The sequence below is a fragment of the Bombyx mori genome, chromosome 17, assembly GCF_030269925.1.
Source record: "Bombyx mori chromosome 17, ASM3026992v2".
NCBI lineage: Eukaryota > Metazoa > Arthropoda > Insecta > Lepidoptera > Bombycidae > Bombyx > Bombyx mori.
Genome location: NC_085123.1, coordinates 1,804,247 through 1,821,835, shown reverse-complemented (window position 1 = coordinate 1,821,835; position 17,589 = coordinate 1,804,247). Strand labels below are relative to the sequence as shown.

Here is a 17,589-nt window from a genome sequence, read left to right as displayed (position 1 = left end):
CCTGTTTATTTGTCGTATAAATTCAGATTAAAAATTATGTGATGACGTGAAATACACGTAAGAATAAAAATAAAAACTTATCAGGATCGGGTTACCTAGAATTTGTTCATGAAGGATATTCACAAGAAGGATTGGCATTGCTCAGTAAAAATTAAATCGGCAAAATATATAAATATAGATAAAAATAATATAATATATTGGACATAAAGAAAGCCATAGATTATACACGAATATTAGTTGATACCAATTAGTATTTGTGTATTATAATCTATTGTTTATCGTACCAATATAATGAAGAAATTTTAAATTAATCCTTTTTATTTATTTATTTATTTATTACACTTCATGTAAAATTTACATTGGCGGACTCAATGCCTAAGGCATTCTCTACCAGTCAACCAAAGGTAGTGCAGAGTAAATAGTGGTAGGTGCAATGAAATTTATATTAAGTTACGAATACATACACAAAACAGTATATATATACATATATACACAATCACAGTCACATATACACATGCATACATACATATATACACAAATACATACATACATACATACATATAATAGTTAGTTTTTAATGTTACTTTACACATTTTTTGGAGACAGTAATGAGGTAATGTGTTAAAGCTATTGCTAATGTTAATGGAATTTCCCATTAGAATTTTCTTCTAGAGCAATGTGGAAGTAAAACGTAGCTAGCTAGGTATGCTTGTAAGATCAAAGGTTTTTCTTTCATGTCTTTTCTTTCGAAGATCGCTTTCCAAGATCCAATCCAATCCAATTCCAAGATCATCGACGTTACAAATACTGTTTTAGCGCTTGCAACACCGCGGAAATATCGGTGACTAATTTTGTTTATAATAAAGATCATTCAAATACTTTTTTTTTTGGTCAGGAGGAAATCGCCGGACTTCCGCCCTCCACTGGGGATGAAGGGCGGGGCATGTCGGAGTCGAACTGACTAAAACCTCCTGTCGCTCAACAACCCGCGTCCGAACCTCGCCTGAGACAGAACCCATGAAAAGGCAAAGGGGGGAAAGTGAAGCGTTTAGTGCGGAGCACATCTCTCCCATCACCCTCCCCCTCGGGACGTCGGACCGGCGGTCGTTGGCGCCATGACCACCAGCCCTCTCGGTCGGCAGGCTATCCCGAGCCCGCCTAGATGGCGCCGGTTAGAATGGGTTATTCTACGGAATACCCCGCTGGATTCAAATACCTAATACTATTTAGTTTTAAAATACAAATCGCAACGTATTTTCATTATGCGTTCTATCAATAGTGTTTATGAAAAACTAACAAAATGAAAAAAAAGAACAGCTTTTACGAACCCCTCCTGTTTAGAAAAATGTTAAATACACAATTACATACATAAATCATATCTAATGTTGTCATTATATGTTTGGACTAAGATACTAGTTATCATACTTAACCCACGGCATCTATGTTAAAACCGGTCACCGTCCTCGTCGAACCCATAGACACAGCCCACTGAGTTTCTCGCCGGATCTGGGTCGCGTTTCCGATCCGGTGGTAGATTCTGCGAAGAGTGCTTCGCTGAATCTACCACCTACTCTTGCTAGGGTCAGTGTTAGCAACTCTCCGGTTTGAGCCCCGTGCGCTCACCTACAAACGTTAGGGCGAAGCTGAAATAGCCTCTCAAGGCTATCAGCATAGGTAGGGAAAAAAATATGTGTTAAAACGCTAAGTGGAACATGACGCATTAATATAGAGACAAACACTAGCCTTGCTGATCTCCACGAGCGACGATGACTACTTACTATCAGTTGGACCGTACGCTCGTCTGTCTACAAAGGCTAAACTAAAATAAATAAACTAGAGTTATTATTTGTTAAGCAGCGCATGAAAAGTTGTTTTATTTGGACTTACCTCAAGTTTTCCTCAAGAAAAACTGGATGTCATTGAACTTTTTTACAAACGTACCTGTAAAAAGAACATTGAATATAATAACATGAAAGAGATGTTTATGTATCTATTGTGTTAAAATAGTCTTTCCGACACCTTACATTGGGTTCATATTTGCCTCTTAAGATAGGCTCAATTTCAGTTTGATGGCACGGCGTATTGTGACTCAATATGGATTGACTTAAGCATTGTTATTATTTATAACGCAAACCGTTTTAAATGGTGGAAAACACATTATGCCAATATTTAATCGAGGGGTGAAAGCTTATTTGGTTTAAGCGCCTTTTTTCCCTACCTATGCTGATAACCTTGAGAGGCTATTTCAGCTTCGCCTTGACGTGTAGGTGAGCTCACGGGGCTCTATTCGGAGTGTTGCTAACACTGGCCCTAGCAAGAGCAGTGCTTCGCAGAATCTACCACCGGATCGGAAACGCGACCCACTGAGAAGATCCGGCGAGAAACTCGGTGGGCTAAATAGCCTATATTTAGAGATGATCAGATGAACACGAATCTAGAGCAATTAAAAAAAAAACTAAACATTTAAAATGTGTGTAGGCGGTAATGCTCTTGTTTTTACCAATCTTGTTTTTTCAAATCAAACTTCGCCTTGAACAAGATCCAAACTAGACACCATAATTGGTATTCGCTCGTCAAATCGAATGCGTAATTACTGAGCAATTAATTTGGAAATACATAATACATAATTTAATAATAGTTCAACTATAATGTATATTATAGGTTGTTTTTTTATTACCTACCGTACCGGGAGGCAGTTGAGTTCAAGATACGGGTTTTATGGTAATCAGAACTCGTGAACACCCCTCACCAGATAGTAGGACTTTTGGTAGAGATTTCAGTGGATTTGCGGCAGGAATAAGCAATAGCAACAGCAGTAAGCAAGTGGTAACTCCATAAATTAACTTACGATGTTTTTTAAATCGCGAAAGACGATTTGTGTAAGAGGGGAGTGAGCGAAGAAATAGTATATGACGGACGAGTATGGTATGCTTACCTACGGAGCCGAAACGTGGACACTGACTGTGCGACTAGTTCACCAACTAAAAGTTACTCAGCGAGCTATGGAGCGAGCTATGCTTGGTTTGTCATTGCGAGACCGAATACGCAATGAGGTCATTCGGGCAAAAACCAAAGTAATCGATATAGCTCGCAGAGTTAGTAAGCTGAAGTGGCAGTGGGCTGGTCACATATGTCGCAGAACCGATAACCGTTGGGGTAGACGTGTTCTGGAGTGCGAACCGGCAAACGTAGTGTAGGACGCCCTCCTGCTAGATGGAGCGACGACCTGCTCAAGGCAGCTGGCAGTAACTGGATGCGTAGAACCGAAGATCGGGTTCAGTGCCGAGCTTTGGGGGAGGCCTATGTCCAGCAGTGGACTGCCGCAGGCTGATGATGATGATGGACGAGTATAGAAGGATCCATTTTTAAGTAGAATAACGAACTAGCGAACACAGATGTCGTATTCATTTTCTACAGAATTATAACAAATCGATTCTGAAATTTTTGTGTGAGGGAATAACAGATAAACAAACATAAAAAACTTTCACATTTATTATTAGAAAACTTAAGTTACTTACTTTCTGCGCGAAAGACGATATGTGTACGAAGGAAGTGAGCGAACGAATGGTATACAATGGAGGAGTATGGAAGGAGAAAGCATGTTGCGCCGACCCCATGTGACTGGGAAAAGGGCTAGAGAATCATGATGATGATGTTATTTCTTCATCGTGAAGTCATTCGTGAAGATGTGTTAGATACTTACATGTATATAGTTGAAACTTTTAAAACTAGCCAAATGTATCAAATTGATTTTATTTTGAAATGCTTTTTTTCAGCGTAACCTTAGTTAGTAGGTGAGTTAACGGGCTCAAACCGGAGCGATGCTAACACTGACCCTGGCAAGAGCAGAATCTACCACCGGATCGGAAACGCGACCCGCTGGGACGATCCGGGGAGAAACTCGGTGGACTGTGTCTATGGGTTAATTCGCTCGTCGAGCCCTTCGTCACAAGCGACGGGTTCAACAAGTGGTCGGTGCTTGTGGTACCTAAAAGCACCGTTAATGGATCGGGAGGATCCGTAATGACGTGGGAAATTCTTAATAATAGGTGTAGTCATGCGGCCAAAAATAGGATCAACACATTTCTCACCTGTGTATCGTGAAAGACGCTTAAGGGGATTCAGATAGAAGCGACAGAGATAGCGCTCTATGAAGCCGAAATTAGCCGATCGTCTCTTTCCTAATGTCGATGTGGTAATATTTATCGCCAGGTATTGTAAACAAGTTCAAGTATACCGCGAAATAAATAAATATAAATAAATATTTACTAACAATCACGCCACGTTAACTGGTCCCGTGATAAGTTCGTAAAGAACTTGTGTTACAGGTACCAGATAACGGATATAAATGTAAGATTTTTATTATACACATACATATATTTAATATACATGCATAACCCTGGAAAAGACATTTATATTTATCATACAAATATCTTCCCTTGGCGGGATTCGAACCCGCGACCCCCTTGTGTAGTGACCATGTCACTTACCACTACACCAGACGGCCGTTAAAGATATCACACAACGTAATACTTTGACTTTAAATGTCAAATAGACAATGAGTCTATAGCACCGATGACAGACAATACAATGGCTGCAATCTGTCAATCGATACGTCATCGCAAATCAATGTGTCATGGTTCTTTGAGGTTACATTTGACGGTTGTCTTTTTCGAAACGATATGACTGAAAAAAAAAAGTGGGTGGCGACAATTGTGTTGTTGTTGATGTTGCCTGGTAACCATTTAAAACCAGAACCGTGAACTCGTCTACTCATCTCCTCCTCCTCCTCAATGCTGAGGGTCGTAACTACCTCATCGCAATAAGAGTTTATTATGGATTACTCAAAGCCATTTATACCTATCTGCCGCCGAGTGAAGAGCATTGAGGACTGTAGTGACGAGAGTAGTCCGTATCTGGTCTTGTGTAGTCTTGGCAAAATCCGTGATGACATTCGTAGAAGTATAGTCTTTGACAATAGAATCATAACAGTGTACATACTTATAATTTAAATTCATTATAGTCGAATTTTGACTACCACTACTAGTGGTCCCGGTTTTGACTATCAGGACCACTATATAGTTTTTATTAACACGTTTTTGTTGGGTTAGCTTGACCTGTATATTGATCGATGATATAACGGAGTCTTTAAGCAAACTTCAATACGTCCGATTCACTTGAAAATTTACGCACGTTTTAAAAGGCCGATGGCAATAAGTTTTATGGCTTTGACCTGTTAATGTACTCGTCAGGATAACAAAATATATTTATTATTCTTTTCTTTACTTCGGTTTGCTGTCACAGTGTGTTTTTTTTTTGTTTTTAAATGACAATTTTTTTTATAAGGAATTTTATGACCTGGTGACTAAGACCTTTAAGTCATGTCTTATTTTAATTTATATTCATATTTTTATGAAAAATGATATTATGGAGTGAAATGAAATGAAATGAGATGATATGGGATGAAATATAATCTCAGTAAAATGGTGGTCATTTACTAAGATTTTTTCAGTTGACTTTTTGGAGGATTCCGAGAAGTTACGTTCAGCGGCTTTATTTAATTTTCCCACATTTGTGCACTTTCACAGATATTAAACAGTTAATAAACCACCGTTATTACCCATTTAAACCTGAAGAAACACTAAATAGACAAAATAAAACTAATCACACAACTTCACTCCTCGTGTTCCCGCCAAAAAGTCTAAATGACAATTTACTTTCTGGGGTATCCTTTTGCGTACTGCAACTGTTGTATTTTAATCGTGTTTATAATGCGACTGTCAGGAACAGATTCGCAAATCAGGAAAAACACCAGGTGGAAATAATCGGAAGCCTGTCCGGGTACGCGGGTCACGACCAGAGAGCGTACTTTTTTTTTATTGCCCGAGCAGGCAGACGAGCATATGGCCCGCCTGATAGTAAGTGGTTACCGTCGCTCATGGACGTCAGCAATGCTAGGGGCAGAGCCAAGCCGCTGCCTACCGCTTAATACTCTCCACAAGCCTCGTTTGAAGAAGGACATGTCATAGCGCTCGGGAAACACCGTGGAGGGGAGCTCATTCCAAAGCCGGATGGTATGTGGCAAAAATGATCTCTGGAAACGCACTGTGGATGAACGCAGCGGCTCCAGGTAGTATGGATGAACTCTACTCCGGGCGGTGCGATGGTAACAACGAGATGATTCCCATTACAGCATACTTATATGGTGGTAGGACCTCTTGGGAGTCCGCACGGGTAGTACCACCATCCCGCCTATTTCCACCGTGAAGCAGTAATGCGTTTCGGTTCGAAGGGTGGGGTAGCTGTTGTAACTATACTGAGATCTATGGGCTCCAGTAACCAATTAACACCATGTGGACTGTGAGCTCGTCCATCCATCTAAGCAATAAATAAAAAAAAATGTGAAGGCTTTGAGTTCAATCTTTCCAAGAGCAATAAACATAGCGCCAGCATAATAGTATGCATGATTAGTCTCATCAATATTCTTATAATCCTTGAATATATAAAAGGAAATTTCTTAAACGCGTCAAAGAAAAAAAAACTGTATTAAGAATCTTGACAAAGTGATGAGAGAGAGAGTGCAAATATGTAGTAGTGAAAGTCGAATAAGATTCGCCTGTTAGCTCACATTTATCGGCTGTTATTGTAATTTACGACTATTTGTTTATGCTTGAATACGTTTTATTTGTGTATTCACGGATGATATAAATAAATATATATAACATCAAAAGTTTATGAGAAAATTCGGTAGCGGATTGTCGTCGTCGTGGCCTAAAGGATAAGACGTCCGGTGCATTCGTATCTAGCGATGCACCGGTGTTCGAATCTCGCTGGCGGGTACCAATTTTTCTAATGAAATACGTACTCAACAAATGTTCACGATTGACTTCCACGGTGAAGTAATAACATCGTGTAATAAAAACCAAACCCGCAAAATTATAATTTGCGTAATCACTGGTGGTAGGACCTCTTGGGAGTCCGCACGGGTAGGTACCACCACCCCGCCTATTTCCGCCGTGAAGCAGTAATGCGTTTCGGTTCAAAGGGTGGGGTAGCTGAAATCGGTATAAATACTTCGGTGCGTCGCGTAGTCAAAGAGTTAAATTGATGAAAGAGCTAGTGATTACCAGAGTACGGTAATAGCGGGAATGCCGTCACCGATTTTGAGACATGAGGCCAGAATGCTCAAAGCTTCGCGGTCAGGCTTGAATTTAACCGGTCATTGTTCTCGTCGAACCCGTCGCTTGCGACGAAGGGCTCGACGAGTAAATTAACCCACAGACACAGCCCACTGAGTTTCTCGACGGATCTCCTCAGTGGGTTGCGTTTTCGATTCAGTGGTAGATTCTGCGAAGCACGGCTCTTGCTAAGGTTCGTGTTAGCAACCTCGTCAGGTTTGAGCCCCGCGGGCTCACCTACTAGTTAAGGTTACGTTGAAGTAGCCTCTCAAGGCTATCAGCTTAGGTAGGAAAAAAAAGTTGAATTTGACCATGCGGCAGAAATAAAGTTTGGTGCCTATGAGGTTTAGTAATAACATAATCACCAGTGCACGCGGCCACTCTCTTCAACCAAATACCTACCCAAAAATAAATTTAAGCATGCTATGAAAAATCAACTTTTAAATCATAGTCGTTATAAAAATATAATGTAACAAACATAATTATATTACGGTCGTTAGAACAACAAATCGCATTTAATTATATGTTTCTGGTTGTTTGACCGATGTTATGTATTCGATATAATGGTATATTAATATGTAAATTATGTTATGTTTAGACTTATGCAACAATAGTTAGATTTTTTATTGTGACCAAAGATAAATACATAATATTATATGAGATACGCTTATTTGTAACAGCGATTCGCGCGTCACCCGTTGCATTTCGTATTATGTCAGAATATTTTAGATAAGTAATAGCATCATGACAACAAGAGTATACAACTAGAGTTCACATACTGGTGGTAAGACTTCTAGTGAGTCAGCGCGGGTAGGTACCACCACCCTGCCTATTTCTGCCGTGTAGCAGTTATGCGTTTCGGTTTGAAGGGTGAGGCAGCCGTTGTAACTATACTGAGATCTTAAAACTTATATCTCAAGGTGGGTGGCGCATTTACGTTGTAAATGTCTATGGGCTCCAGTAACCACTTAACACCAGGTGGGCTGTGAGCTCGTCCTCCCATCTAAGCAATAAAAAAAAAACATTTGTTTTTCCCCAGTCGAATTAACGGCCCGATCTTTGGTATGACTATGACCCGATCGATACCAAACTCCACAAGATTTGGGAGATCGAGACACAAGAGATTGAAGAGGTTAAGCCGACCTGAAGATTTCCTGAGAATTTCAACGAAATCAGTTAAGTCGTTTTAGAGTCTGGAACAATCATTACAAATATTATGTATATATCGAAGGCTGAAAGGTAATTTGGCTTAAGCAACATTCCGCTTAATACGCGACATCTATCTTTGTAATTAAAAGTGCGTTTTATTTGGTACTAGCTGACCCGGCAGACTTCGTAGTGCATTCCGATAGAGGCACCCGTCACGTGCGGACGTGCTCATCGTCCACTCGATCGCCCGGTCTTTGTTCGCCCGGCTTTTGTTAGCCCGGCCATTGTTCGCGCGGCCTGTGTTCGTGATACATCTGCCGACCAAGTGTGTTTCCTGGAAGCTTTTATTTGTTTTGTTTTAGTTATTTTTGTGTTCGTGGTACATTTGCCGACAAAGTGGTTTCCTGCAAGTATTTATTTGTTTTGTTTCTTTTTGTAATTTCTGTTTTGTTGTGCTTTTTCTTTGTCCTGTAGTAATCGCGCCGCATTGCCACCTGTGTTCAATAGAACCGCTCAGGTCGGAGAAGTTGGGGCCTCGCCGCAAGGCGAGTGTTTTCAAGACCCGGGGCCGCCCCACCTGGGTACTCAGCGATCATGGACGCTGTATTCGCGGAATTCCTCCGACTTCGCCACCCACAGCTCGCCTCAGAGTTTCTGGCCTTCAAGGCCAATCACACTGCGAGCCCTCTCGAGGACTCCGCCGCGCTCGCTGCTCCTGCGTCGCCTGTACCTGCGTGCAGAGCTTCTGCATTGAGCACCGCAGCCTCTGTCGTGCCTGCCGCTCCCGTGTCGCCTATACTGGCCAGAAAAGCTGCTGCGTCGTCCGCCGTGACCATCGTTTCAGCTGAGCGATCATCCGCGGCCTCCGTCGCGCCCTCTAAAACACCTACACTTGCTCGTAGGTCGCCTGCACCCGCCTCCTCGTGCTCCGACTCTGACTCGGACATGGAGGTCGACCTCGCCCCCGCCTCATCGACGGATGGATTCACCCTGGTACAGAAGGGTAAGAAGCGTGCCGCGGAGTCTCGAGCTCCCGCGGCCGCTAAAATTAGCAAAGCCGTGAACGCGTCGCGCCCCCGCCCTCAGACTCCCGTTGCGCCCCCAGCCCGTGCCACTCCGTCGCCGCGTCCGGTGGCACAAAATAAAACCCAGACCCCTCCCCCGGTTATCCTTCAGGAGAAGGCAGCTTGGGATCGAGTTTGCCTGGCCCTTAAGGCCAAAAATATAAATTTCACGAATGCCCGTAACCTCGCGAACGGCATTCAAATTAAGGTTCAAACACCCGACGACCATAGGGCCCTCTCTTCTTACCTCCGTAAGGAACGTATAAGTTTCCATACTTATACGCTCCAGGAGGAGCGCGAACTTCGCGTTGTAATACGCGGAATCCCTAAAGAGTTAGATGTAGAGCTCGTCAAGGCCGATCTGTTAGAACAGGGCTTTCCAGTGAATTCTGTGCACCGTATGCACACCGGTCGCGGTAGGGAGCCATATAATATGGTTCTAGTCACCCTCCAGCCTACCCCCGAGGGTAAGAAAATCTTCAACACACAGACCGTCTGTAGGCTCTCCGGTATCGCCATCGAAGCCCCCCATAAAAAAGGCACTCCTAGCCAGTGCCATAACTGTCAATTGTACGGGCACTCTTCCCGTAACTGTCACGCGCGCCCCCGATGTGTTAAGTGTTTGGGCGATCACGCCACAGCCCTCTGCGCTCGCGACCAAAAAACCGCGACGGAACCGCCTAGCTGCGTCCTGTGTCGAACACAGGGTCACCCCGCGAATTACCGTGGTTGCCCCCGAGCCCCTAAAATAAATCGCCGCGTCGCCCGCCAAAACCGCCTCCGAGCTTCCGGCCCAGACATCAAAGCCTCGGCACCCTCTGCGTCGCAGGCTAAGCCAGCGTTCGTTCCGGCGGCGGTGCCCAGTGTCTCGGCCTGGGCAAAACCGCTGCCGTACACGAACACGGCTACAACTCCCTCCTCCGCGATTCGTCCCACCCCCGCGACTCGTCCTTCTCCCGCGACTTGCCCTCCGACCGCGTCCGAAAATCTCGCTTTAGCGATCGACTTCTTTCAGTCGATCAACTTTGAACGCGTTAACGCTTTGGGCGACGCCATTCGCGCTGCCTCCACTGCACAACACTTTATCGCCGTTGTGCAGGAATACGCCGACGTATACGCGTCATTAAATACGTACGTCCTCCCCTCACTCCGCCGGTAATCAATGGCGTATATAAGTAGAATAAAGCCCCTATCCGTAACGATAGGATTTTTTAACGCTTACGGTCTCGCAAATCAACGTGATCAGGTTTCTGACTTTTTGCGTGACCATCAAATTGATATCTTTTTAGTGCAGGAGACCCTACTTAAGCCCGCGCGCCGTGACCCTAAAATCGCGAACTATAACATGGTCAGGAACGACAGGCTCTCTGCCCGTGGTGGTGGTACCGTCATTTACTATAGAAGAGCCCTGCATTGCGTCCCGCTCGATCCTCCCGCGCTCGCTAATATCGAAGCATCAGTGTGCCGAATCTCACTGACGGGACACGCGCCGATCGTTATCGCGTCCGTTTATCTTCCACCGGATAAGATCGTTCTAAGCAGTGATATCGAGGCGCTGCTCGGCATGGGGAGCTCTGTCATTCTGGCGGGCGACCTAAATTGTAAACACATCAGGTGGAACTCACACACCACAACCCCGAATGGCAGGCGGCTTGACGCGTTAGTCGATGATCTCGCCTTCGATATCGTCGCTCCGCTAACCCCGACTCACTACCCGCTAAATATCGCGCATCGCCCGGATATACTCGACATAGCGTTATTAAAAAACGTAACTCTGCGCTTACACTCGATCGAAGTAGTTTCAGAGTTAGATTCAGACCACCGTCCCGTCGTTATGAAGCTCGGTCGCGCTCCCGATTCCGTTCCCGTCACGAGGACTGTGGTGGATTGGCACACGCTGGGCATCAGCCTGGCTGAATCTGATCCACCATCGCTCCCGTTTAACCCGGACTCTATCCCGTCTCCTCAGGATACCGCTGAAGCCATAGACATCTTAACGTCACACATCACCTCGACATTAGATAGGTCATCGAAACAAGTTGTAGCGGAGGACTTCCTTCACCGCTTCAAATTGTCCGACGATATTAGGGAACTCCTTAGAGCTAAGAACGCCTCGATACGCGCATACGACAGGTATCCTACCGCGGAAAATCGTATTCGAATGCGTGCCCTACAACGCGACGTAAAGTCTCGCATCGCCGAAGTCCGAGATGCCAGATGGTCTGATTTCTTAGAAGGACTCGCGCCCTCCCAAAGGTCTTACTACCGCTTAGCTCGTACTCTCAAATCGGATACGGTAGTAACTATGCCCCCCCTCGTAGGCCCCTCAGGCCGACTCGCGGCGTTCGATGATGACGAAAAAGCAGAGCTGCTGGCCGATACATTGCAAACCCAGTGCACGCCCAGCACTCAATCCGTGGACCCTGTTCATGTAGAATTAGTAGACAGTGAGGTAGAACGCAGAGCCTCCTTGCCACCATCGGATGCATTACCACCCGTCACCCCGATAGAAGTTAAAGACTTGATCAAAGACCTACGTCCTCGCAAGGCTCCCGGTTCCGACGGTATATCTAACCGCGTTATTAAACTTCTACCCGTCCAACTCATCGTGATGTTGGCATCTATTTTCAATGCCGCTATGGCGAACTGTATCTTTCCCGCGGTGTGGAAAGAAGCGGACGTTATCGGCATACATAAACCCGGTAAACCAAAAAATCATCCGACGAGCTACCGTCCGATTAGCCTCCTCATGTCTCTAGGCAAACTGTATGAGCGTCTGCTCTACAAACGCCTCAGAGACTTCGTCTCATCCAAGGGCATTCTCATCGATGAACAATTCGGATTCCGTACAAATCACTCATGCGTTCAACAGGTGCACCGCCTCACGGAGCACATTCTTGTGGGGCTTAATCGTCCAAAACCGTTATACACGGGAGCTCTCTTCTTCGACGTCGCAGAAGCGTTCGACAAAGTCTGGCACAATGGTTTGATTTTCAAACTATTCAACATGGGCGTGCCGGATAGTCTCGTGCTCATCATACGGGACTTCTTGTCGAACCGCTCTTTTCGATATCGAGTCGAGGGAACCCGCTCCTCCCCACGACCCCTCACAGCTGGAGTCCCGCAAGGCTCTGTCCTCTCACCCCTCCTATTTAGCTTATTCGTCAACGATATTCCCCGGTCGCCGCCGACCCATTTAGCTTTATTCGCCGACGACACGACTGTTTACTATTCTAGTAGAAATAAGTCCCTAATCGCGAAGAAGCTTCAGAGCGCAGCCCTAGCCCTAGGACAGTGGTTCCGAAAATGGCGCATAGACATCAACCCAGCGAAAAGTACTGCGGTGCTATTTCAGAGGGGAAGCTCCACACGGATTTCCTCCCGGATTAGGAGGAGGAATCTCACACCCCCGATTACTCTCTTTAGACAACCCATACCTTGGGCCAGGAAGGTCAAGTACCTGGGCGTTACCCTGGATGCATCGATGACATTCCGCCCGCATATAAAATCAGTCCGTGACCGTGCCGCGTTTATTCTCGGTAGACTCTACCCCATGATCTGTAAGCGGAGTAAAATGTCCCTTCGGAACAAGGTGACACTTTACAAAACTTGCATAAGGCCCGTCATGACTTACGCGAGTGTGGTGTTCGCTCACGCGGCCCGCACACACATAGACACCCTACAATCCCTACAATCCCGCTTTTGCAGGTTAGCTGTCGGGGCTCCGTGGTTCGTGAGGAACGTTGACCTACACGACGACCTGGGCCTCGAATCAATTCGGAAATACATGAAGTCAGCGTCGGAACGATACTTCGATAAGGCTATGCGTCATGATAATCGCCTTATCGTTGCCGCCGCTGACTACTCCCCGAATCCTGATCATGCAGGAGCCAGTCACCGTCGACGCCCTAGACACGTCCTTACGGATCCATCAGATCCAATAACCTTTGCATTAGATGCCTTCAGCTCTAATACTAGGAGCAGGCTTAGGGACCCCGGTAACCGTACTCGTCGAACTCGACAAAGAGGTCGACGTGCAACTTAACCCATGCATCAGCCCGCTGAGTTTCTCGCCGGATCTTCTCAGCGGGTCGCGATTCCGATCCGGTAGTAGATTCATTCGCGAAACAATTGCTCTTGAGTTGTTAGGTCTCCTTCGGAGGCGCTCGGGCAGTTGTTAGCAAATCCCACCCCTCTTGGCTGAGCCTTTGCTCGCCCACCTGTCCTGGTGAAACTGGAAAGGCCTTCGGGCCACCAGTAAACTTTCAATCATAAAAAAAAAAAAAAAAAAAAAAAAAAAAAAAAAAAAAAAAAAAAAAAAAAAAAAAAAAAAAAAAAAAAAAAAAAAAAACTTCGTAGTGCCTCAATCGATAAATAAAAAACCTAAACTTTTGTATAAAATAAACTTAAAACAAACAAAAGGAATCCGTTCGACGGGGGACACATCAAAGGAAAAACAAAATTGTTATTTTTATTTAATTCCGAGTACTTTCATATCTATATATTAATACGTGAAGCAAAAACTTTGTATCCCTTTTTACGAAAATTGCGCGGACGGAGGAGTATGAAATTTTCCACACTTATAAAGAATATAGAGAAGATGTGCGCAATGCTAATATTTTTTTAAATAATGCATAAAAATACATTAAATCAATAAAGAAAACATTACACACACTACATACCATGTATTTGACGCACACACGCATACATACTATTTATTGTCAAACTTTTGTTCTTGACGTCTGTGGTCAAATTGAGAATAGATTAAATATTGTTATTCTTTATAAATATTTTTCTATAGTGTAGCCTTGGCGAAATTTGTGATTATAGAAGTATAACATACAATCATAATACTGTATTAACTTATTATACAATTCCAATTAATTATAGTCGAATTTCGACTACTGCGGGACCTCTAGTTACCTTTTAAACCTTCTCTGGACTTCCACAAATAATTCAAGACCAAAATTAGCCAAATCGCTCCAGCTGTTCTCGAGTTTTAGCGTGACTAACGAACAGCAATTCATTTTTATGTATATATGGTATTAGCATCAACAGTTCGATGTTTTTAATTGAACTTCAATTAAGCTTACTTCATTCAAATAGCGGAAGAAGTTAGGTTAGGATACATTTTATTTGAGGATTTCCCCCGGAAAAAAAAAAAAAAAAAGGATACATTTTATTTAAGTTGCCGCGCAAACTATTTATGGTGGAATGCGACTCCATTATGTGTGGCGTAATATGCGAAGAAATCAAACGTTGCTCTGAATATAGAATGATTATTATAATTAACTGTTTTCATAGGCATAACCTACAATACAATAGAGTAGAAATCTCACAGCAATACATTCCATAACGATATCGGTAATCTTGTTCTGTTGTCGTTGGGAATCCACTTTTTTTGCCCAAAAGAAACACTAAAGAACCGTTGGAAACTTTTTTTATTTATTGCATAGATGGGTGGACGAGCTCACAGCCCACCTGGTGTTAAGTGGTTATTGGAGCCCATAGACATCTACAACGTAAATGCGCCACCCACCTTGAGATATAAGCTCTAAGGTCTCAGTATAGCTACAACGTCTGCCCTACCCTTCAAACCGAAACGCATTACTGCTTCACGGCAGAAAAAAAATCTAAACTGGGCAATTCAATGCTTACGACGAAGTCGGGATCCCTCTAGGCCAGTGGTCGGCAAGCTTGTCAACCAAAAAGCCAAATATAGATAACACACAAATTTGTAAACGTTTACTCTTACAAGTCAAAGATAATAAGTAATATTCTGTTGCTTTTTTTTTCTATCTAGCTGAAAGCCTTGAGAGGCTATTTCAGCGTAACCTTAACTAGTACGTGAGCTCACGGGGCTCAAACCTGACGAGGTTGCTAACACGAACCCTAGTAAGAGCCGTGCTTCGCAGAATCTACCACCGGATCGGAAACGCGACCCACTGAGAAGATCCGGCGAAAACTCAGTGGGCTGTGTCTGAGGGTTAATTTACTCGTCGAGCCCTTCGTCGCAAGCGACGGGTTCGACGAGAACGATGACCGGTGCTTGAGGTATCTAAAAGCACCGTTAGTGGATCCGAAATGACGTGTTTGGGGCTACGTCGACTGCTTTCCATTCTGTCGCGGAATCGGGAATATAGTTACCGGCGACCACGATGAGAGGGTTCTCGTGTAGTGCCGCTTTATCGAAGTGGGGCTTTCCGTTGCCTGCACTAAGCAGTTCGCCTAAAGCCGTGGCTGAGGAGTCAGAAAGCCGCGGGTTACCGACCACTTCTCTAGGCCACGGCGCTTTCATGACCGAAAGCAGTTAAAATATTGAAAGTCATGCAATGAAATTCGGTATCGTGTTTCGATACAATTGATTTGTACGAAGTAACGGAAAATTCGATTTGTAATTGTTATTTTATGGCCGCGGTGCGATTATGGCGCGATATTGTTATAGCATTCGTAATAATTAAGGACTATTTTAATGATTCGTTGGGGCAATGGAATAAGGCTTCTGCGGTCGACGGGTAGGAGAGCGAGGCCGTTCTGTGCTGACCACGGACACCTACCATGGGATATGAGGTTGAAATTACAATTGCTTATACATATTATAATGGCTTCATCACCCTTCAAGATTATTCAAGAATTCGTTACTGAAATTGGCGTGCTATTGCTAATACGTAATGAGATTAGTTAGTAATTAAGCTAATTTGTAAATTTTATCGACTACATTTCATCATCATCATTCTCCTGCCCTTGTTGTTTTCTCCTTCTAAGCTCCTCTATCATATACTATTTCTTCGCTCTCTCTCCTCTTACACATATTTTCTCTCACGAAATCCATCCATTTCTTCTTAGGTTTACCTCTTTCTCTATATCCTTCTACATTCATAGTTAACACTCTCTCACTAACCTCAATTTCATTTCGTCTCATCACATATCCATACCATCCCATTTATATCGACTACATTTATAAAACGATATTAGATTTCTTCTGAAAACGTATTAAATACTTTTTTCAGTATATAAATCGTATGTACGCTTAGAAAATAGAAGCATAACTCGGTAAGAATACAATTCTAACAGACCGTGTACGCTTCAGCTACAATATACAAGAAAGATTATACTTTTCATTTTTAAACGAATATTCGTTTCGCGGCAGAATTAGCCGGGAGAAATATACGTTCGTGTAGGGTCTCCACGGAGAAGCACGTACGTGTTCCGGTTTCAATGATAAGCTAGGTCGTAATTTCAATACATCCAAGACTTGATCAAATAGATCCACGGGATGTCATTAAAAATAGCTATAGGTACCTACGTTGAGAAGTATAAAATTCCGTATCTAGCAAAACTATCATTTAGATCTATTTTTAATGCAAAAAACATATAATAACTCTTACAAAGTATTTTAATTGCATCGAACAAGAGCAGATGTATGTAACCGACGGTCGGTATTTATTGCCCGCCATCTTGTCGGCCATTTTCTATTCTATTCAAATTAGACGCATGAAATGGCTGCCGGTATTTTATACTGACTTTTTAATAGGAATCCTAATTGGAATTAGTAATTCGAAATAGTTAACTTTAAGGTTTGGATCATACAAACATTATTTATTAACCTCTTAGCTTAGTTATTAACAAAGAAGCTAATAAGGAGGAAGAAAGATTTATCCACATTTCAAAGAAATAAATTACTGTCGGTATCGGTACTGTGAAGGGAGTGTGAACTTTATTTCTGACTTTGATTACTAGAGAACCGTAAATTACTGGCTGATCACAGATGCTCGGTTTTTTGTAAACTGAATTGTCCGCGATCCAGGATGTGGTGACTAAGATTGAAGTCCAATCGCCTTGCAGTATTGGACCTTTGAAATCATAGCGAATACTTTGGCGCAGAAATATTATATTTCTTCTTTTATTGCTAAGATGAGTGGACGAGCTCACGGCCCACCAGCCACATCTGTCCCATCCTTCATCGAATATCGAAACGCATTACTGCCTCATGCCCAAAATAGGCGGGGTGGTAGTATCCCCCGTGAGGGCTTACAAGACACCCTACCAGAAGTAATTACACAAATTACAATTTTTGCAGGTTTGGTTTTTATTACCCGATGTTATTCCTTCACTGTGGAAGTCATTATTGGACAATTTTAATTCCGTATTTCATTAGAAATATTGGTACCTGTTTGCGGGATTCGAACACCGGCACA

At 43.5% G+C, this 17,589-nt stretch overlaps 1 protein-coding gene across 4 annotated transcripts in view; it reads right to left on the bottom strand.

Annotated features, from left to right (window-relative positions):
• The window catches only part of LOC105841728 (uncharacterized), a 134,455-nt gene that overhangs the window by 66,661 nt on the left and 50,205 nt on the right, over positions 1-17,589 (bottom strand). The window contains exon 1 of one of the 4 annotated variants that reach the window (XM_062673244.1): positions 1,888-1,919. The exons of the other annotated variants lie outside the window; for them this stretch is intronic. The gene's annotated coding sequence lies outside the window, so the exon portion shown is untranslated. Of the gene's footprint in view, positions 1-1,887; positions 1,920-17,589 lie in introns of those variants that run through there. 4 annotated transcript variants of the gene reach the window in all.